We start from the raw sequence: 23,816 nt of genomic DNA, 5'->3' as shown, positions 1-23,816 counted from the left end.
GAAGTGAGGAGGGATGAGGGTGCGTAATTAGGGTGAGAGTGAGAAGGGAGAGCGAGGTGTCACAGTTCAGGGCAACTGCACCTGTATTCCTTCTCCCTTGAAGGCACCAACTGCAGGCCCCCATTATCTCTGGGGCAGAGACCTGTGTGTCTGTCCCTCCTCACCGGGTCTTTTCCAGGCTGCACAGTTCTCTGCCTACACTGTAATATTCCCAGCGTTAAATAGGCCAGTGTTTGCACTTTGCTCTTTCTCCTCAGAGGCTATAAGTAGCATGACTGCACAGTTATGTTACTACACAGCTCTTTCTATGCAAGCACATTTATTTTTAAAGTGAAAGCATTATAAAGAGAACAGATTTAAAAAAATGTATTAAAGATAATGTTAAAAAAAGTATATCCCTGCATGCATGCTAATAAGCTTCCCATAAATCACACCTCTCCTGCACTGACTCCAGCAGGGGATCTGGTAAAATCCCACAAAGGGGTTTTTCTGTGGTTACAGGTTCATAAGAGTTTTAGCTCAGAATGAGCACACTCATGCATAGTTTGTCTTTTCTTTATACAACTTGGGCCTTTGATCTTCAGAGTGTGGGAACACAGTGGTCCCCTCCTCAGAGCATAGCTCCAAAAGGCTGGGCTTTTGTGTAACTTAAGTTGGAAATTTGCATTCACCTCTCCCTTGAGGTCTCCCAGGCAAACTGTGTCATTTCAATGAAGATGCAGATTACTACAGAGAAAAATAGGAGGGCAGTGGTGCCCCATGCCCAACTGGAGTGGGGGGGAACAGTGAAAGCAGGAAAAATCCTACCATAACTGTGAGTCAACAGAACTCAAATAACCTTTTCCCAGTAGAATGAACAGAGTGGGGATGTTTCAGGCATACACTGGTAGCCTGTTATAGTGCCTCTAAATATCATTACAGACCATTTAGTCATCATCACTGCATAACAATATGCTCAATAACTCGAAGTAGGGGATTGCTAAGTAGATTTAACTACTGTAAAATATGATTTTGCAAATTTTTTCAACTATCAGGTACTTAAAATAGTCCCATGTATTTCAGTGCAGTCTGTTTACAATTGCTGTGTAAAATAACCAACATTAAAAATATCCTCTTTACTTTTCTGGAGGTTCACAACATTTATGGTTTCTGATTTTCTACGGTGAACTTTGTTATATTCATTATATAGTAAGCAACTCCATTTAAACACTAGATATTACTTGCATTTCTGGAGTACCAAAAGTGTGTGAGGCTCTTTATATATATTTAAAAGATGGAATCTAAAGAACTTACAATCTGAGACATCACAGGGACAGTAGAACACATGAAAGGCTACAATACTTCATTTTTGTATCCAAAACCAACATAGAAGTTGATTTATGATAAAGAATTGCCAGTAGTTTTTAAAGCTCTAGCTATTCCTTTGAGGATTATATTTTTCTTTACCCTCTACCATAAAATCTCCTGCAAAATCCTGAAAATAGGAATCAGTCTGCTTTGCAAATACAATGTCAGTCCAGTTTCATGGCTAGCTATCTGTACAGCAGGGGGTCATAATAGAGTGGAATAAAAAAAAGATAACCAATACTGTTATCCAGTTTCCTTTGAAGTACAAAACACACTGCAGCTGTCAAAATAATACAATATGATCTCAAAAACCGAGCAGATAAAGCTAAGAAAGCTTTCTGTTTTTGAGAATTAAGATACCATTACTTACTGAAGATATCTGATTATAGAATGCATTTTCCTGGCTACCAATATTTTCACTGGGTCTGTTAACAAACAGAAAAAAAGTAAACTAACACTTTTAAGGTCTAAGTTAACAGATCTTTTTTCATTGATGCATTCACTGTAGCTGGTTTCAATTATGAATTAAATCTATGATGAGTAGAAAAATGTGGTATATTGTCTTCTCTACCAGTAATGATTCTCCAGTTAAGTGTAAACCATTAAATCTAACAAAACATTCCCCCAGGATTAAATGTCATTGCTTCTAATGACTTGATTTATATCCATTGGCTTTACAGTACTAAACAAAATGCAGTGATGACTATTATAAATCATTGTGTGGATGTTTACAACAGAGATTAGCATATTTTCTGTTTTAGAGACAATTATGGAACAGGGGATCCTAAATCATAAAATTCAAGGATCCAATCCTGCAAACCCTTACTTATGTGACTAGTACCGCAGGACGGAAAATGGAAATTCCATTTCATGGAGGCTTTCAAAATTGGTTTTCATTCCAATTTGAAACAAAGCCTGAAAATTTTTTTTGGGAAAAGCATTTCAGCTTGATCAAAGCATTTTCAATTTCAGCTTTCAAAAAATGTTGTATTATGCATAATGAAACAAAAGTTTAAAAAATGCAAAACAAAGTCCTTTTGAAAGAAATTAAAACATTTTGTTCTGAAAATGCTGGAGCAGGATGTTTTGACATTGTCAGGATTTCTTCTTCTTTTCTCTGAAACAAAATATGAGCAGAATAGACATGAGTTCGCGAAGTATTTCAATTCTGAGGGAACTGCGTTTCCCAACAGAAAACCCTTTTGTCAGCATTTTTCTGAACAGCTGTAGTGAGTAGTTCTACTGAAGTCAGTTGGATTACTTTGTATGAAAAGGGTTTGAAGAACTAGGCCTCATCTCTTTCGTGGTGGTAGAAATGGGAGTCTTGAGATAAAACCTTCGACCTTCCATGCTCTGTTTGTTGCTAGCGAATTGTGCTGTAGGGTGCCATCTTTACACCTAATTACATCAGTGTGGACCAAAGTATTTTATGTTTTAAATTAGAAATAAAATACATGTCTCACGCTCTAAAACTGTGATAAATTAAAACATCAGCATTAATTGTAAAATTACATTATACAGTTTTCTGATCTTAGCTGTTATAGGACTTACAAGCTAAAATCATCAGTATTTAACATTTCATACTGGCTCTCTGTGTTCTAGTCTTCTGCTTTTGAATGACTCAAGTTATGTAGTATTTATGATTATTAATGCTGAAGTATGAATTACATTTCATAGCTAAAATACTATAAATGTTATAATAAATTTGGAACAGATCTAGAGGTCTCCGAAAAGAAAGATATTCTCTCAACCCTGCAGCAGATGATGTATGTCCATGTGCCTCTAATTACCATTCACAGAGCAAAGTCGCTGTGTGTAAGATTTACCAATTAGTGCATTTTCTCACCCAAAACCTTTAGCCAGTTCAGATAACTACACTGGATCGGGTTCATGGGTTGGCTGCTGACTGCCTGATCTGATTTTTGTCAACCACTTAAGTGAAGCAATTTTGATGTAAACCATTGAAATTAATGGGAGTTTTGCCATTGACTTCAATGGAGTCAGAATTTCAACCACTGTTGGATAAGGCTCAGTGATATGTTTTAAATATTAAAATACAATTGAACCAGAAAACCAATGATATACCTGTGATACATGAATGATATTTTCATTCTCTGGATAGATCACTTAAACTCCTTCATAGATCTCCACAACTTCAGTAACCATCAGCTGTCCATTAAACTCTCTCTGGGACATACCCAAATGAGCATCACCTTCCTGGACATAACTGTCAGCTTCAACAATGGAACCCTACAGACAACTATACACAAGAAGCCCACTGATCCCCACACTTACTTTCATAGATCCAGCAACCACCCAAACAGACCAAGACATTTGTTATCTGTAGTCAGCACTCAATTACCACAGAATGTGCTCTGAGGTGAAAGCCCAAAGCACACGACTTTAACACACTCAAAACCGCCTTCACCAAACAAGGACACTCCATCAGAGAAGTAGATCGCATCATGGAACGGGCCACCCAAATTTCCTGAGAGATCCTGCTTCAAATACAGAAAAAAATTCCCTTCATCCGCATTCTCCTAGTTGTCAGCTACCCCCTCCCCATACATATAAACTGGTGAGGTGTAAATTAGGGGCCCGGGCAGAGACAGCTGCATCGTGGAGGTGAATGCCTGGCTGCGAAGATGGTGTCGCCAGGAGGGCTTTGGCTTCCTCGACCACGGGATGCTATTCGAGGAAGGACTGCTAGGCACAGATGGCGTTCACCTTCCGAGGAGGGGAAAGGCCTTATTTGCGCACAGACTGGCTAACCTAGTAAGGAGGGCTTTAAACTAGGTTCGATGGGGACAGGTGAGCAAACCCCACAGGTAAGTGGGAGATGGGTCGGAAACAGGAGGGAGCATGGGCTATAATGGCAGAGAGAAAGGAGGGTCAGGGCAAAGCTGGGAGGCAAGATCAAACCAGTATCTTAGATGCCTATATACAAATGCAAGAAGTATGGGTAATAAGCAGGAAGAACTGGAAGTGCTAATAAATAAATACAACTATGACATTGTTGGCATTACTGAAACTTGGTGGGATAATACACACGACTGGAATGTTGGTGTGGATGGGTATAGTTTGCTCAGGAAGGATAGACAGGGGAAAAAGGGAGGAGGTGTTGCCTTATATATTAAAAATGTACACCCTTGGACTGAGGTGGAGATGGACATAGGAGATGGAAGCGTTGAGAGTCTCTGGGTTAGGCTAAAAGGGGTAAAAAACACGGGTGATGTCGTGCTGGGAGTCTACTACAGGCCACCTAATCAGGTGGAAGAGGTGGATGAGGCTTTTTTCAAACAACTAACAAAATCATCCAAAGCCCAAGATTTGGTGGTAATGGGGGACTTCAACTATCCAGATATACGTTGGGAAAATAACACCGTGGGGCACAGACTATCCAATAAGTTCCTGGACTGCATTGCAGACAACTTTTTATTTCAGAAAGTTGAAAAAGCTACTGGAGGGAAGCTGTTCTAGACTTGATTTTAACAAATAGGGAGGAACTCGTTGAGAATTTGAAAGTAGAAGGAAGCTTGGGTGAAAGTGATCATGAAATCATAGAGTTTGCAATTCTAAGGAAGGGTAGAAGGGAGTACAGCAAAATAGAGACAATGGATTTCAGGAAGGCGGATTTTGGTAAGCTCAGAGAGCTGATAGGTAAGGTCCCATGGGAATCAAGACTGAGGGGAAAAACAACTGAGGAGAGTTGGCAGTTTTTCAAAGGGATGCTATTAAGGGCCCAAAAGCAAGCTATTCTGATGGTTAGGAAAGATAGATAATGTGGCAAAAGACCACCTTGGCTTACCCTTGAGATCTTGCGTGACCTACAAAATAAAAAGGCGTCATATAAAAAATGGAAACTAGGTCAGATTACAAAGGACGAATATAGGCAAATAACACAGGAATGCAGAGGCAAGATTAGAAAGGCAAAGGCACAAAATGAGCTCAAACTAGCTATGGGAATAAAGGGAAACAAGAAGACTTTTTATCAATACATTAGAAGCAAGAGGAAGACCAAGGACAGGGTAGGCCCACTGCTCAGTGAGGAGGGGGAAACAGTAACGGGAGACTTGGAAATGGCAGAGATGCTTAATGACTTCTTTGTTTCGGTCTTCACTGAGAAGTCTGAAGGAATGTCTAATATAGTGAATGCTTACAGGAAGAGGGTAGGTTTAGAAGATAAAATAAAAAAAGAGCAAGTAAAAAATCAGTTAGAAAAGTTAGATGCCTGCAAGTCACCAGGGCCTGATGAAATACATCCTAGAATACTCAAGGAGTTAATAGAGGAGGTATCTGAGCCTCTAGCTATTATCTTTGGGAAATCATGGGAGACGGGGGAGATTCCAGAAGACTGGAAGGGGGCATATATAGTGCCCATCTATAAAAAGGGAAATAAAAACAACCCAGGAAACTACAGACCAGTTAGTTTAACTTCTGTGCCAGGGAAGATAATGGAGCAGGTAATCAAAGAAATCATCTGCAAACACTTGGAAGGTGGTAAGGTGATAGGGAATAGCCAGCATAGATTTGTAAAGAACAAATCCTGTCAAACCAATCTGATAGCATTCTTTGATAGGATAACGAGCCTTGTGGATAAGGGAGAAGCGGTGGATGTGATATACCTAGACTTTAGTAAGGCATTTGATACGGTCTCGCATGATATTCTTATAGATAAACTAGGAAAGTACAATTTAGATGGGGCTACTATAAGGTGGGTGCATAACTGGCTGGATAACCGTACTCAGAAAGTAATTATTAATGGCTCCCAATCCTGCTGGAAAGGTATAACAAGTGGGGTTCCGCAGGGGTCTGTTTTGGGACCGGCTCTGTTCAATATCTTCATCAACGATTTAGATGTTGGCATAGAAAGTACGCTTATTAAGTTTGCGGACGATACCAAATTGGGAGGGATTGCAACTGCTTTGGAGGACAGGGTCAAAATTCAAAATGATCTGGACAAATTGGTGAAATGGTCTGAGGTAAACAGTTCAATAAAGATAAATGCAAAGTGCTCCACTTAGGAAGGAACAATCAGTTTCACACATACAGAATGGGAAGAGATTGTCTAGGAAGGAATATGGCAGAAAGAGATCTAGGGGTCATAGTACACCACAAGCTTAATATGAGTCAACAGTGTGAGACTGTTGCAAAAAAAGCAAACATGATTCTGGATGCATTAACGGGTGTGTTGCAAACAAGACACAAGAAGTCATTCTTCCGCTTTACTCTGTGCTGGTTAGGCCTCAACTGGAGTATTGTGTCCAGTTCTGGGCACCGCATTTCAAGAAAGATGTGGAGAAATTGGAGAGGGTCCAGAGAAGAGCAACAAGAATGATTAAAGGTCTTGAGAACATGACCTATGAAGGAAGGCTGAAGGAATTTGGTTTGTTTAGTTTGGAAAAGAGAAGACTGAGAGGGGACCTGATATCAGTTTTCAGGTATCTAAAAGGGTTTCATCAGGAGGAGAGAGAAAACTTGGTCACCTTAGCCTCCAATAGAACAAGAAGCAATGGGCTTAAACTGCAGCAAGGGAGATTTAGGTTGGACATTAGGAAAAAGTTCCTAACTGTCAGGGTAGTTAAACACTGGAATAGATTGCCTAGGGAAGTTGTGGAATCTCCATCTCTGGAGATATTTAAGAGTAGGTTAGATAAATGTCTATTAGGGATGGTCTAGACAGTATTTGGTCCTGCCATGAGGGCAGGGGACTGGACTCGATGACCTCTCGAGGTTCCTTCCAGTCCTAGAGTCTATGAGTCTATGAGCTGTAACAACTCAAGAAAGAGATGCTGGAGTCACTGTGGATATATCTCTGAAAACATCCAGTCAATGTGCAGCGGCAGTCAAAAAAGAGAACAGAATGTTGAGAATCATTAGGAAAGGGATAGATCAGGGGTCGGCAACCTTTCAAAAGTGGTGTGCCGAGTCTTCATTCATTCACTCTAATTTAAGGTTTTGCATGCCGGTAATACATTTTAATGTTCTTAGAAGATCTCTTTCTATAAGTCTATAATATATAACTAAACTATTGTTGTATGTAAAGTAAATATGGTTTTTAAAATGTTTAAGAAGCTTCATTTAAAATTAAATAAAATGCAGACCCCCCCCGGACCAGTGGCCAGGACCCAGGCACTATGAGTGCCACTGAAAATCAGCTCGCGTGCCACCTTCAGCACCCATGCCAAAGGTTGTCTACCCCTGAGATAGATAATAAGATGGAAAATGTCATATTGCCTCAGTATAAATCCATGGTACACCCACATCATGAATACTGCATGCAGATCTGGTTGCCCCATCTCAAAAAAGATGTATTTGAATTGGAAAAGGTACAGAAAAGGGCAACAAAAATGATTAGTGGTATGGAACAGCTTCCATATGAGGAGAGACTGGAACTTCTCAGCTTGGAAAAGAAATGACTAAGGGCAGATACGATAAAATCATGACTGGTGTGGAGAAAGTAAATCAGGAAATATTATTTACTCCTCAGACTACAAGAACTAGGAGTCACCAAATGAAATTAATAGGCAGCAGGTTTAAAACAAAAAAAGTATTTCTTCACACAATGCACAGTCAACCTGTGGAGCTCTTTGCCAGAGGATGTTTTGAAGATCAAGAATATAAAAGGGTTCAAAAAAGAACTAGATGAGTTCATGGAGAATAGGTCCATCAATGGCTACTAGCCAGGATGGGCAGGAATGGTGTCCCTAGCTCTGTTTGCCAGAAGCTGAGAATGGACGATAGGGGATGGATCACTTGGTTGAGTACCTGTTCTGTTCATTCCCTCTGGGGCAGCTGGCATTGGCCACTGACGGAAGACAGGATAGTGGGCTAGATGGACCTTTGATCTGATCCAGTATGGCCGTTCTTATGTTCATATGGAGTATCATCAAACAACTACAAGACATACTCAGTGGGGACCCCCTCCAGTAATAAATCTTTCCTGAACCCTGTCTTCTGGCCTTCAAACAATCTTCCAAACTTTTCATCAAAAGCAAGCTTCCCACAGACCGGGACACACCAACTGAAAGCAGCACCAGAACAACAGCTGTAAAATCCACAGACATGTCTCCACTGCTACCCACAACACCCCCTACGGGTCCTACACATGCATATCACATGTGGTGTACCTCATGCAGTGCACTAAATGCCTCAAAAGCAACTAGGTGGGTGAAACCAGACAATCACTATGCTCTTGAATGAACTCACAGGAAAATGATAAACAACAAAAACACCCATTACCTGTGGGTGAATACTTTTCACAAAGTGATCACTCTATATCTGACCTATCAATCCTCAACCTCAAAGGAAGTCTGAACAACACTTTCAAAAGATGAGCCTGGGATCTTAAATTCATAACTTTGCTAGACACTAAAAATCATGGAATGAATAGGGACACTCGATGTATGGCTTACTACAACAGTGTACAACCTACTATCAACCCTGCCCCCACAACTGCCTTCATTCTCCCTCCATTTCTTCCCCCAATGGCTGGAGGGGTGTTAATGGTCTACTTCACCTTGAATGGTCCCTTGACATATGTGTTAACTACTTATACTAATCAATCTGTTCCACCTTGTATTTAGCTGTGACACTAAGGGCTTGTCTACACTAGAAGCTCTACAGCAGTGCACCTGCACCAATAAAACCACCTCTGCAAGAGGCGTTAGCAGCATTGGTGGGAGAAGCTCTCCCAGTGACATAGCGCTGTCTGCAGCTCTGCTTATGTCAGGGGGGTGGATTTTCTGAGTGACATAAATTATGCTGACATAAGCTGTAGTATAGACATAGCCTGAGGGTTGGTCTACACTAGGAAATTATGTCAGCATAACTATGTCACTCACAGGTGTGGATTTTCCACCCTCCTGAGTGACGTTATACTGACCTTACCCTCCAGTGAAGACAGTGCCATGTCCTGTTGATCTAGCTACTGCCTCTTGGAGAGGTGGAGTACCTATGCTGACGGAGAAGCTCTCCTGTCTGCATGAATAGCCTCTCCATTAAGTGCTCAAGTGGTGCAGCTGCATCGGTGCGGTTGTGCCACTGCAGCTCTGTCAGCGTAGGACAAGCCCTGAGTACGTTTCCCAGATTAGAAAAGCTCTATGTAAGCTCAAAAGCTTGTCTCTCTCACCAACAGAAATTGGTCCAATAAAAGATATTAACTCACTCACCTTGCTTTCTAAGGCTCAGCGAAGCAGAAATGAAATGCACCTAGCTGACTAACCAAATCTACTTGCATAGACACTTCTCTACTGTGATTTCTTGCCTCTTTTGAGAAGGACAGTAGTTATCTAGGACTGTACAAACAATACTGTTTACATACTGTGCTATTTTGGCTTCATAAAAATTAGGCTGTCTTTGCATGTTAGTGAATAATACCTCTTTAGGGCTCAGCCCTGCAAACATAACACCTGGCAAAGTGCTTACTGTTATGAGTACTCTGATGCATGTTACTCTTTGTAATATCTGTTTAGATGGTAAGATCTTCAAGGTAGGGACTTTGTCTTGTAATGTGTTTGATAGAGACTGATGCAGGGGAACCCTGAACTCGGTGTGGCCTCTGCCATAATAACGAGATGTATATCACATGAGGTCACTGCATTCAGCACGTTTTATCAAATTAGTAAAAGTCAGAAGTTTTTTTATTTTTTGTTGTATATTCTTACAGAATGAAGATTTTTGACAGCATGGTCAGCATAATGACCATCACTATCCTTATGTGCAGAGGTGCAGTATTAGTACCCCCCATTGTACAGGTGGAGCAACAGATATAGAGGTAAATTGCTTCAGGCCACATACACTGGGATGCTATCCCTACACATGGAAATTTCTAACTCTACAATTCTCCTACTAGTCAATATAGGGGAACATTGGCTATTTGTGTACTAACTAGGGATGTAATAAAACAATATCTTAAATATACTACACTAGAGACAGTGATCACCATTAATAAGTCTACAATTTTCAATGGTGACCATAGACAGTGTGTCTGGGATAGGGCAGCATTTCTCTGTGCTTAAAAATGGAAACTGTGGCATATCAGATAATTTGGTTTGGTAATTGTTTGCTTATGTTGACTCTTTATGGTGATCAATATATGCTAATACTACAACACGCTAATATATTGTTTCCTCCTAAAGGATCTCTAAGAATTCACTCTCTGTAAATTATTTTATATTGAACTCATGATCACATCCTTTAGTAGCCATGCATAGCAGACAAACCTTTGTTTTTTAAAGTTTCCTCCAAAACTATGTGCTATTAAATACCTTGCAGGATACTATGCAAACTGGATGGCCTTCAATTAAAGCACAAAAAAGAAATATCTTGTTGGCATTTAAAAATAGGGGTAACAAATTACACACAGTTGTTTCAGTGACAACACAAATGAAAGGAATCATTATGCTGTAGGTCACAGAATACAGCCTATTGAAACTGACTTTCCTTTTTGATGTGCAATGCCAAACATTTTAAGCCTTTCAAATGTGTTAGCTCTGAAGGGTAGAAGGACCTTGTGCAGTACTTTATTAATATGAATGGAACTACCAGTAAAAAGGAATTTTATCTTAGCTCACAAATGGTTTAGAATTTGAGTTCTTTTTAGACAAGTATCCACAGTTTTAGCAGTTTATTTGAGCTTTTGAGAATACTTCTCCAGGTTATGTGAGCCACCTTCCTGACACACAACACCTCATCCCTGTGGCTATTCTTGGACAGATGTAGCGAATTTTATGATGCCTCAGGACATAAACTACAGCGTACATTAAAAATGGTAGCGGTTGAAAACAGCCCAGCAAAAGGGCTATGAGATTTTGCACTGGACAACATTGTTTGTTCTGATTTGTGCAGTTTCACACAACTACGGTCTTCCTTAAAGCCTCAGACGCATTGGAACCAAAGATGGCATAGGTGAAAACTTTAATAACCTAACATGCTGCCTGTGGATTTGGTTGATGATGGCTGAATCTGGAAATTCCATGTGGAGGAGATATCGAACATGCATGCATGTGCTGCAAGGTATGGGCCTTGAGAAGGAAAAATGGGAAAGAAATAGTTCAATAACCATCTCCACCCAGAATAATAACTAGCACTTACATAGCCCATTGTTTATGCAAAATGCTGTATATCAATCAGTTACTTAACCCTCACAATAGTCACGTGAAGGCAGGAGTAAGGGGGTTATTATTACTCCCATTTTCTAGATAAGGAAAATGAGTTGGGAAGCCAAGTGATGTGCTCAGTCTGGTATGAGAAACTCTATGACCATTCCACACACACTGCCCCCAAATGAGACAGACTTTGAACTGGAATTAGAACTCGGGTGCTCCTGGCTTGTTGTCCTGTGCTTCTTTCTTCAGGTGATACTGCTTCCCAAAGGCAGCTAAAATTGGGTAGGATAATTGGGTGGAGAAAAGATAATCCTTTCCTGGTCAGGCAGCTTCTGAGCCTAGATCCCAGCACAGGCAGAGAGCTCTGGCCATCTTGTAGGTGCCCAGAAAAGAGAGCCATCTTGGAGTACAGTGGGTGGCCTCAGAGATTCAGGGAAAGAAGCTAAAACGAATTTGTGTGGGAGAACAGGATTTCCCAATACCTTGGTGCACTCTGGACCATCTCAGCCTCATAAGAACCCAAAGAAAGGAGAGACGATTTTTGCCTGTTAGGAAAACAGATGAATACAAATCTTCAGCACCAGCTGAACACAATCTCAGAAAAGGAGGACAGGATCTGCTGGGGAGGACAGTGCAGGAAAAGTGAGAATAAAATGCTGGGAATGCGTTTTAGATGGAGTCAGGAGCAGAAAAGTAAGCACGTGTAATGCACACAGACACTCACACCAGTTCTGTACGATTATTCCCTGTGGTTAGGAGTAGAAAGAGGGTGTCTGGGAGTTCTTCTGGCATAAGGATGAATTGAAGTTAGTGTCAGCCATTTGGAATAGCCTCATTGCTATAAGGTTGGCCTTTGGGCCCAACAGAGATGAAACTTTCCTCTAGCTCCTCTGATCAGCCCCAGTAGAAGAGCAAAGCAGGCAGCTTGCTTCCCCCCTTGGACAAGTCATTCCCTCAGCATTGCAGCAGCAGCAGCGCCTGGGCCCCTTCCACAGGTGAGTACAGGTCTGGGGGAACTCTTGAGCCCTACTCATAAATGGGTCCAGTGGCTGCTTTTAGATAGTCAATGCAGCAGCAGAAAATACACTTCAGCACCAGAAACCTCCCTGGTCTGCTCTTAATCCCAATTAAAGGTGCAGTAGCAGCTCCTTTAATGGCAAACACCCTTCTTCCCCCCCTAAGCACTACCACTGGGGGGGAAAAATCACAACTCTGTGAGGCCAAGTAGCCCTGAGGCAAAGCTAAGAAGAGGCTGCAGTTCACCTAAACAGGCCACAGTGAGCCTGTCCTATTGATAGACATACCAGTTATTGATTCTCTCTCATATTTGCCAACAGTATGAGTCTGGCTGAGACTGTAATCCTGGGCTTTGCTGATTCATCCTGGGTGGCTTCAGTCCTGGCTGGTATCCCAGTGTTGGCCTATCATGAGGATCTGCTTTGTAGAGTGGATGGGGGAGAGCTGCTGGGCTCAGCTGCACTTGCTGTTTGTTGTGGCCTATTCTTCCCACATGCAACCCTATTAGTATGGGGAGGAAGGGATCAACTTTGAGAGGAAGAAAGGTGGAAGAGAGCAGCACCTTGCAATGGGCACCCAACCTCAGCAGCCTGATATTTGTCAACTTTGGGGAAAAGAACCCACCTTTCCTAAATTGAATCAAGAGTGCAACCAGCGAAAGCAGCAAAGCACCAAGCTGGCCTGGTGGCAGTGATTGTTGGAGTGGGGAGCATATTGACTGCAGCCACAAGTGTGCCAGCTGAAGCCTTGGGTGGCAGGAGGAGGGGGGACCAAGGAGACTTCTAGCAAGGACCCTCCAGTCTGGGGCTTGGGCCTCCATTAGCAGAAAGTAGGCAGAAATTGTTTTTTTTTTAAATAATGAATTGTGATTTCATCTCACTCCAATGACCACAAAAGCATGGGAAAGGGAATGTGAAACTGCTTGAGAATGCATGCATGGCCTACAGGGGGCTAAGTAGCAGGCCTGTGACCTATTGGAAGTACTATCCCTAGAAAAACTTTTCCAATATTGGCACATACTCTTCCAGAGGCCCCCATTATGATCACTTTAGCAATATCACTTGCAAATGCATATACAAACAGCAGACCCTCTGATCTATGTGAATATTCTCCATTAAGGGAAATTTGGCTTCTTGCTGGTGAACTTCAGCAATATTGCCTATAGATATAGACCAATCTCAATAAACGGATGCCTTCTCTAGACCCACCTTCTGCCATGGCACCTACAAGAAATCAGCCAGTGTTTCAATAACTACGCTTTGGAAAACCAATATGTGTATATATATTTATTAACTATTTATTAAAGATACAATTGTTAACAGTACACGTTTTTTCATAAGTATTAAGAGATGACAAATGCAAAAGCTAATGGAATACAGTACAATTGAGACAGTATAGATTGTTTTGGATGTAATTTATCCCCAAACATATACTCCATCCTGCTTATGTTGCTTATCTGCTTGGATTGTAAATTGCTTTGGCATAGACTGTGCCTGCCTCTGCATGGCATCTTGCACAATCCTGATCAGAGCCCCTGGGTACTACTGCATTACAAATGTTAAATAATAATAGCTCCTCATACCTATCATTGATCCAGGAGTGAATAGTACTAATCCTGCATTTCATCAGTGCAGTGGTATCAGTGTCATTTGGAGTATGGTCAGTGGTGCAAGTAGAAATCATTTCTTGATGGTATGCTGCACTCATTGGAGTGATCCACGGAGAAGGGGGAGACAAGTGACCTCCCCATGCGACCCTGACGTGACTCCTTCCTGCCCCACCCACAACCTTGGCCCCCATACTCTCCCCGTCCCCTCCCCATGATTCACATCCATCCCACATTATCTGGGAGGGGACTCCGTCTTCCTCCTGCTGCACTGGAGACTTCTGCTGTACAGACCCCAGGCAGGAGGATTCCGGAGATGCAGCTGCATGGCAGGGCTGGGGGCGGTACAGCTGTGCTGGAGGAGCTGAGCGGTTCAGGGCCCTCCTGGGAACTGCAGTGGGGAATGGAGCAGCACGTGGGGTCACCGAACAGTCCCACGCCAGCAGTTCCTCCAGCGCAGTTGCTGTGCAGCCCCCACTCCTCCTGCAGGGCTACTGTATAGACCCCACGCAGGAGGACTCAGGAGTTGCAGCTGTGTGGAAGGGCTGGGGGTGGGCTTCTCCTGTATCTTTCCAGTATGCTGTAGCTGCTATAAATATCTTACTAGTATGGCATACCGGACTGTACCACCGTACTTGCACCACTGAGTATGGTGGGGGGAATTATATATTTAAAGGGCAAAGATGGAACCATTTTTATCAGGTTGTTTAAAATAGCTGTTCTGTGAAGTTAACTAAGTGGAATGGCAGGGGTAGTTTCAGGGAGATGGATTAATGGTCAGAGTGCAGATGAAACTTTCAGAGGTGCATGAGAAATGTAATTTATCATAGAATTCTGCAGTCACAGATATGGTGTGTGCGCTTATGGATAACTTACAAACATTCAGAGCTGTCAGAGCTGGGAAGAATGAGGGGTTTGTAACATGGTGCTTCCTTCTGCATTCTGTAGCATGACCTACTTGGCCATTTTCAATTGTATTTCAGTCTTGTTCTTGCTTTATACAAAAGATAAAAACACTGTTTTTCTTTACATACCCCATTATGTCTGAACCTTCCTCTTAAAATATATCCCTGACGACTGTCCCCATTTCTCATGTTATGAAAAGAAAGTGGTTATATTTCCCAACCTCACTTGGCACAATTTGAAAATAAAAAGATATTGCTCCTGTCAAACGTTGAAAGAAATCTTCCTTCCTTGAAAACAAAATAAATTGTCTTGCTGGGATTAAACAAGGGCAAAAAGTGAAGCGTTTGTTTGTTTTATGAAGTCTGGTGAATTTTGATAATGAGTCCTTTAAAATATGATACTGAAGCCTTTCTAATTCAAGACAGATAAGAAATAATGGTTACATATTTCAAGTTCAAAGACAAAAGTAACCTTTTATCACCTAATTTAACTTTCTTCTTAGGAAAATGTGTTAGAAGAATGTGAAAAGTTAGTTAAATAATAAAAAGCACCATCTTTGAATAGCACTTTATTTTTAATTGCCATAATCAAAGTCCAAACACATTTCTGTACCGGCTTTAAATAGATCTTCCTAATGACAAGTTTTTCCTTAATTAGGACAAGAACAGAGGGAAATCTGAAAAAAATTGGTATGACTTTGGAATGACTGAAATTTTGAGTTTGATAGCTCCCCACTTGGAGAGAATGAAAACTGGAAATTTTGTTTAATATGCGGCAACAAACTGATAGTTTGCATTTTAAAATTTTAACAACTTAACATATACTTCTAGGAACATCGAAAGCTAAAGAAATCTTATTATACTGTAGGGCACAGAGAGAGGCATATTAAATCAGAGTTCCTTTTGGTGTGAGATACAAAAAAGCTTAAGCTTTTTAAAAATGTCATCTTTGTAGAGTATGATCTTTTGCATGAATTTTGTAAGTGATAAACATCATAGATGGGCTGTAGTTCTGTATGAATACGAATTGCACTATTCTTTTAAAGGTATTGGAATTGAATTCATGTTTCATTATTAATTCCAGTTCCACATTTTCATGAAAGTTCTGCAGCAATTTGTTTTAATAGTCAAAATTATGTTAACATCACTAAAAATATTAAATTTAGATAACTAGTATGTAGCAAACATATCATGGTTTAATGAAAAAAAAAGAACGTGTGTAATCTCATAGTAAATGCTGACTAGAATTTGCTGTTATACAGTAGACAAGGTAGAAAATGTCACTTCTTGTTGGATTACTATGTGTTGTATATTTCAATGCACAAGTTTTTGGGCACAGTTGTATGGTGGATCTGTCTGGAAAAGCCCTATAGACTAAAATAGAAAATGATGATCTAATTAATAATACCTAATAAATAATTAAAATGACACACTTACGGAGCAAGAACACAATTTTTCATCAAATAATATTGGGAGGGAAGTTAGAGTAACTTTGATAGGACCCAATTTGATTTTTGTAGAACCCTATTGATTTTATCCCACTTAAGTGCAGTAATGTTTCAAGTTTATTTTTTATTTTTTTATTGGAAAGAAAGGTTTCTAGCTGCCATGGTTACAAAGAAAAGCACAAAAATGTGACTTGCATCTATAAGGTGTTGTCTAAATCTGGAAATTTACCAGAACTATACTGGTATAATTATACCACTATTGTTATACCAGTTTAACTTCTCACACAGAAACTTTTATTCTGGAATTAGTGTGTCCACATAAGGAATACCAGTACTGATATAACTATAGCAGTATAATTATATTGGTATAGTTCTGCTGGTAAATGTTTCTATGTAGGAAACCCATAACCAAAGCAGTAATGTCTGCCTGAGTTTTCAAAATGCCTGAAAGAATGGCTCTGAGAGGTGTGAACTACCTCATCCATCTCAGTATGTTAACAACTCCAAAACCCACTGCTCTCTTCTGTAGGGGCCCCCCTAACACCACCCCAGTAGAGGACTTTTCACATAGAATGGTAAGAAGAGCAAAAACAAATAAATAAATTGGGGTCGGGGGCTTTGCTTTTGTGGTTTCTGGTTTCTGAGCCTTTAGGTCACATTTGCTAGAAACTCACATTTTTAAATGAAGCTGAGATACTCCCCAAACCTCTTTCTTCCTGCAGCTGGGTCATTAAGAAGCCAGAACTTATCCTGATAAAATTGTCAGAGTTGGTGACATTGAGTGGAGCAGGCTCTGCTCATCTGCCTATCCAACTAGACTGCCCCCTGCTGTCTTCCACTCCTGGGCCAGAGGGAGCCTGCTGCTGCCACTGCTGCTTCCAAAGTGGGGGAAGACCTGAAGGGAAGAAAACTCCAGGCTCTCTAGGAGGGCTATCCCAATTCCAGGTGGGTCGTACAGGGCCCCAGATTGCTGTAATCTAACCCTGGTCCTGATCCTGCAGTTGTCACTCTGGCAAAGTTCCCATTGAAATCAGTATTAAGGTTATTCTTTTACTTTTTTATATTGTAGCACGTAAAGGCGCCAACCAGGTAGGGCTGTACAGACAAAACAAATGATAGATCCCTGCCACAAAGACTTCAGGGGTATTCCCAGCTCATGAAGACATACTTGTGCTAGCTCTTATCTGATCTAGCAACTAAAAATAGTAATGTGGGCAGTGGCAGCAGCAGTGGCCTGGGGCTAACCATGCTGAATACAATCCTGCTTGAATCCCCTGGAGAAGTACGTGGCTATTCCTATGTTGCTGCCACCACTGCCTGTGCTATTCCAGCCATGCTACTATTTTTTAGCACACTAGCTCAGATAAGAGTTAGCACAAGGATCTATGTGATCTGGGAATCTCATTCTTAGCTTGTAGAGTATCAGAGGGGTAGCCATTTTAGTCTGGATCTGTAAAAGCAGCAAAGAGTCCTGTGGCACCTTATAGACTAACAGACGTTTTGAAGCATGAGCTTTTGTGGGTGAATACCCACTTCGTCAGATGCATGTAGTGGAAATTTCCAGGGGCAGGTATATATATGCAGGCAAGCTAGAGATAATGAGGTAGTTCAATCAGGGAGGATGAGGCCCTGTTCTAGCAGTTGAGGTGTGAAAACCAAGGGAGGAGAAACTGGTTCTGTAATTGGCAAGCCATTCACAGTCTTTGTTTAATCCTGAGCTGATGGTGTCAAATTTGCAGATGAACTGAAGCTCAGCAGTTTCTCTTTGAAGTCTGGTCCTGAAGTTTTTTTGCTGCAGGATGGCCACCTGAGGGTCTGCTATAGTGTGGCCAGGGAGGTTGAAGTGTTCTCCTACAGGTTTTTGTATATTGCCATTCCTAATATCTGATTTGTGTCCGTTTATCCTTTTCCGTATCGACTGTCCAGTTTGGCCGAAGTACATAGCAGAGGGGCATTGCTGGCATATGATGGCGTTTATTACATTGGTGGACGTGCAGGTGAATGAATCGGTGATGGTGTGGCTGATCTGGTTAGGTCCTGTGATGGTGTCGCTGGTGTAGATATGTGGGCAGAGTTAGCATCGAGGTTTGTTGCATGGATTGGTTCCTGAGCTAGAGTTACTATGGTGCGGTGTGCAGTTACTGGTGAGAATATGTTTCAGGTTGGCAGATTGCCTGTGGGCGAGGACTGGCCTGCCACCCAAGGCTGTGAAAGTGTGAGATCATTGTCCAGGATGGGTTGTAGGTCCCTGATGATGCGTTGGAGAGGTTTTAGCAGGGGACTGTATGTGATGGCCAGTGAAGTCCTGTTGGTTTCTTTCTTGGATTTGTCTTGCAGTAGGAGGCTTCTGGGTACACGTCTGGCTCTGTTGATCTGTTTCCTTATTTCCTCATGCGGGTATTGTAGTTTTGAGAATGCTTGGTGGAGATTTTGTAGGTGATGATCTCTATCTGAGGGGTTAGAGCAGATGCGGTTGTACCTCAGTGCTTGGCCGTAGACAATGGATCGTGTGATGTGCTCCGGATGGAAGCTGGAGGCATGAAGGTAGCCATATAGGGTGGTGGTAATGTGGCCATCAATTATTTGCACCGTGGTATCTAGGAAGTGGACCTCCCGTGTAGAGAGGTCCAGGCTGAGGTTGATGGTGGGGTGGAAGCTGTTGAAATCGTGGTGGAATTTTTCCAGAGACTCCTTCCCATGGGTCCAGATGATAAAGATGTCATCAATGTAGCGTAGGTAGCGAAGGGGTGTGAGTGGACGAGAGCTGAGGAAGCGTTGTTCCAGGTCGGTCATAAAAATATTGGCATATTGTGGGGCTATGCGGGTGCCCATAGCTGTGCCACTGATCTGGAGATATATATTGTCATTAAATTTGAAATAGTTGTGTGTGAGGATAAAGGCACAGAGCTCAGCAGCCAGTTGTGCTGTAGCATCATCAGAGATACTGTTCCTGACAGCTAGTATTCCATCTGTGTGTGGGATGTTCGTGTAGAGAGCCTCTATATCCATGGTGGCTAGGATGGTGTTTTCTGGAAGGTCACCAATGCATTGTAGTTTCCTCAGGAAATCAGTGGTGTCACGGAGATAGCTGGGAGTGCCGGTGGCATAGGGTCTGAGTAGAGACCCTACCTACGCTACATTGATGACCATTAACCTAAGCCTGGACCAATCTACACGGGAGGTCCACTTCCTAGACACCACGGTGCAAATAAGTGATGGTCACATTACCACCACCCTATACCGAAAACCTACCGACTGCTATGCCTACCTTCATGCCTCCAGATTCCACAAAATCTCCACCAAGCATTCTCAAAACTACAATACCCACATGAGGAAATAAGGAAACAGATCAACAGAGCCAGAAGTGTACCCAGAAGCCTCCTACTGCAAGACAAATCCAAGAAAGAAACCAACAGGACTTCACTGGCCATCACATACAGTCCCCAGCTAAAACCTCTCCAACGCATCATCAGGGACCTACAACCCATCCTGGACAATGATCTCACACTTTCACAGCCTTGGGTGGCAGGCCAGTCCTCGCCCACAGGCAATCTGCCAACCTGAAACATATTCTCACCAGTAACTGCACACCGCACCATAGTAACTCTAGCTCAGGAACCAATCCATGCAACAAACCTCGATGCTAACTCTGCCCACATATCTACACCAGCGACACCATCACAGGACCTAACCAGATCAGCCCCACCATCACCGGTTCATTCACCTGCACGTCCACCAATGTAATATACGCCATCATATGCCAGCAATGCCCCTCTGCTATGTACTTCGGCCAAACTGGACAGTCGATACGGAAAAGGATAAACGGACACAAATCAGATATTAGGAATGGCAATATACAAAAACCTGTAGGAGAACACTTCAACCTCCCTGGCCACACTATAGCAGACCTTCAGGTGGCCATCCTGCAGCAAAAAAACTTCAGGACCAGACTTCAAAGAGAAACTGCTGAGCTTCAGTTCATCTGCAAATTTGACACCATCAGCTCAGGATTAAACAAAGACTGTGAATGGCTTGCCAATTACAGAACCAGTTTCTCCTCCCTTGGTTTTCACACTTCAACTGCTAGAACAGGACCTCATCCTCCCTGATTGAACTACCTCATTATCTCTAGCTTGCCTGCATATATATACCTGCCCCTAGAAATTTCCACCACATGCATCTGACAAAGTGGGTATTCACCCACGAAAGCTCATGCTCCAAAACGTTTGTTAGTCTATAAGGTGCCACAGGACTCTGCTGCTTTAGCTTGTAGAGTAGATGTAGCCTAAAAGGCAAGACATAATAGGTCGATGAGATAAATGAGTGGGCTGGTAGAATGACAGGGTAACAACAGGATGTGTGCAATTCTTAGCCACTCACGGAGTTACTCTTGAGAAAAGACTGCAGGCCAAAAGTTATAGTTAGAGAAGGATGGAGCAGGTTTTAGTTCTGAGATGGAGAGGAAAGTTTGCATGCCCCTAACAGGAGAGCTGTGTTCATCTCTATAGGAACCAATCCCTCCAAATGCAATTGCAATTCTAAGAAACTGTAATTATTTTAATTGTAAGTCTGAGGATCCTTCAATTTAATTGGAAGAAAAATGGCTACCAGTTATTGAACAGCAGGGATTTTTGTAATTTTACACTTTCTTCATGCATAATGAAACTATGAATCACCAAAACATATGGGCAGATACTAAAAAGAAACATGGGTGTCATCTTAAATTTAAATGAGGCCAAGGATTGGGGAACCTATTCTTCCCTCCAGCCAGCCCTGCCAGTGTCATCTGCTGGAAAGGTTACTTTGCAGAATTGCGTGTTTAAAACTCTTTTTCATTTTCCTCCATTTTCTACGAGCAGCATCTGTTGCGAGAAAACAAACTGCACGATGAACCTGGATTCATTATTAAAAGAAGAGATTATAATTTCCACATCCTCTCCATTCCACACTTCCCCCTCCTTGCCAGTGTTTGATAATAATCTAGTCTCATAATGAAATTCATGAAGCCGCAACAACAAAGGAGCTCATGGAAGAGAACAGGAGCTTGTCAGATGGTATAGATTTGCATACTAATGAAGATTATGATGTTATTAATATTGCAAAAACTTAGTGTCCAAATGCCACTGAAATGTGGAATGACAGATCATGATTAAACTCCGAAAACAAATTAGAGTGTGTTTTATGATACAGTTCTATCTCCCAACTGCTGAAGAAACAAGTAAATCCTTTGCTTGTAACTGAATTGTTTTATGATTTGTCTGGTGCTACAAGAAGGTTAATAAATGTAGACTTCCAATATGTTTTATTAGCTGTACTTTACTGGGGGGAAAAGTATTGAAAACTGCAATTTTCTAAAGTTACAAAGGCTGATCAAAAAATCAAATAATGTGAAAACTGTGTGCTGCATATGGGACTGTGGTTCAGCGGAAACCTGTTTTTTTGACTTCTGGTAGAAAAGACAATCTTGAGGTTAAGGCAGAAGGGTGAGCCTCCGGAAATAAGGTTTTATCCCTGCCTCTGCCACACGCTTCCTTGGGCAAGTCTCTTAATCTCTCAGTGTCTCTATTTCCGCATTTTTTAATTTGTATTGTAATATTTAATGACCTCAGAGGGTGTTGACAAGGCTTTTTCAGTGTTTATAGTGTGCATTGAGATAAGCTGATGGCAGACACGTAGAAGTCTATGCTTTATAATATTGGATAGTAGAGAAGAATAAAGTATCAGCAGTTGATCAAATCATAGGTGAAGCTCTACACTATTTCTTAGCTGAATTTGGGATCACTAATTAAGAGCAATTTTGAAAGTACTCCTTAGTCTTTGCCTTGTGCGACTACTTTAGTAGGACATGTGCTGTATCTTCTGGGAAGTGAAGTGTTTGCCCCACTAGATCCTCAGTCAGCGGGCACAATCTGATCAACTATAAAAGTGAATATTAATGGACTACAAAAGAAATTCCATCCAGCTGAAATGGTTATGGGTCCTGGGAAAAAAGTGTTTGGACCTTTTCTTCAGGAGTGCAGAACCCTTTTCTGTATTCTCTAGTGGCTAATACCTAATCATGTTTTCTTGTCCAGCATCACAAAATTTTCATTTAACTTCCTATCTCCAGTTCCAATACTTTAAATTTTTCACTTGTCAGTTTGATTTCCTGTCTTTTTGCTGTACACTTAAGCCATTTATAAGGCATGCTTTCTGTCTATCTCTTCAGAATAGCCAAAGGTCTTGGATTGCTCCAAAAAAGTGCTTCAGGATTTCTCAGTTGTCATGTCAAATACATTAAGCTAAAGATACAGATCTGATTCTTCACTGCCTTGCATCTTATGTGGCCATTGATATCTGTGCAAAGTGGGTGTTTTATACTATCAAAATGGGGGTATTTTGTACCTACCCACTTTGCACAGGTTTAAACAACTCTTAAAGTATACAGCAGTGGAGAATTAAACCAGCGGTCTCAGCCTAACAATTACAGAGGTGAGATAGTGCGCTAATACTTTTTTTTTGGCCACCTTCAGACAATACCCTGCTTACACAATCCAGAACATGGCAGATGATCTGTAAAAGGGGAGAAGTCAGTCCAATATTTGGCTATATTAAGAGACTGGTCTTCAAGTTCCAGGTACACAACTATTTGAAACCCCTGTTGGTCGAGAAGAAGCCATTTTATGGAAATGATTGAAAGGGGTGATGTCTGACCAGATTTCAATGACATTTAGTGACTGTGAAGAACTTCTGTGGCATTTAATGTTTATTGAGTTGTATGAGCTTAACAAAGCAGTTTATGCTTCACGGTTATGTCTTGCCACGTATCATGCTCATTTTAACTCTAGCTGAAAGTTACTACCTTGACAATGAAATCGTTGAGGAGACCAAAATCCTGTGGAAAATAAGGGTTGTGTAAGGCCCAGAAGGCAGTTGATCTGGTATAGTTCTGCCATGCTCACTGGCTCAGTGTGGGAGCAGAACAGAGCAAAACATGCACGGGAGTTGTGCAAGCTGCATGCACCAAGACACTCAGCTTTGTCTTAAGATAGGTAGGTGTGTGGGTGTGTGTGTATGCACATGTGCACAGTGTTATGGGGCTGAGGTAAGTTAGGTGAACCTATTTCCTATCCCTGTCTGTTGGCCAACCTCACAACCCATGCAGATGGGAGGATGAGGAGGGAGACTGAGGATAGGAAGCTCCCCGGTGCGCAGGCAGTTTCCTCAGGCTGTGTGTGCAGGGGAATAGGTCTTGGCCTAGTACACAAGTGTTTTTGTACAGAGAGGCATAGATTCATGTTCAAATATTTTAAAGTGTCTCTGTGTTAAGATTTAACAGGCAGACGGTCTGTCACTTACATGGAATTTTAAATAATGTAAAAGTTTCAGAATAAGCATTGCAGTT

General features: G+C 41.6%; 2 protein-coding genes across 4 annotated transcripts in view; both read right to left on the bottom strand.

The window, feature by feature from the left end:
* CHST8 (carbohydrate sulfotransferase 8) overlaps positions 1 to 23,816 on the bottom strand; it is a 266,667-nt gene that overhangs the window by 61,463 nt on the left and 181,388 nt on the right. The gene's annotated exons all lie outside the window — the stretch shown is intronic.
* Positions 1 to 23,816, bottom strand: part of KCTD15 (potassium channel tetramerization domain containing 15) — a 321,946-nt gene that overhangs the window by 173,352 nt on the left and 124,778 nt on the right. The window lies entirely within an intron of this gene.

Source organism: Gopherus evgoodei, chromosome 12, assembly GCF_007399415.2.
Source record: "Gopherus evgoodei ecotype Sinaloan lineage chromosome 12, rGopEvg1_v1.p, whole genome shotgun sequence".
Taxonomy (NCBI): domain Eukaryota; kingdom Metazoa; phylum Chordata; order Testudines; family Testudinidae; genus Gopherus; species Gopherus evgoodei.
Note: the sequence above shows the minus strand (reverse complement) of the source record. Positions and strands in the feature narration are given on the sequence as shown.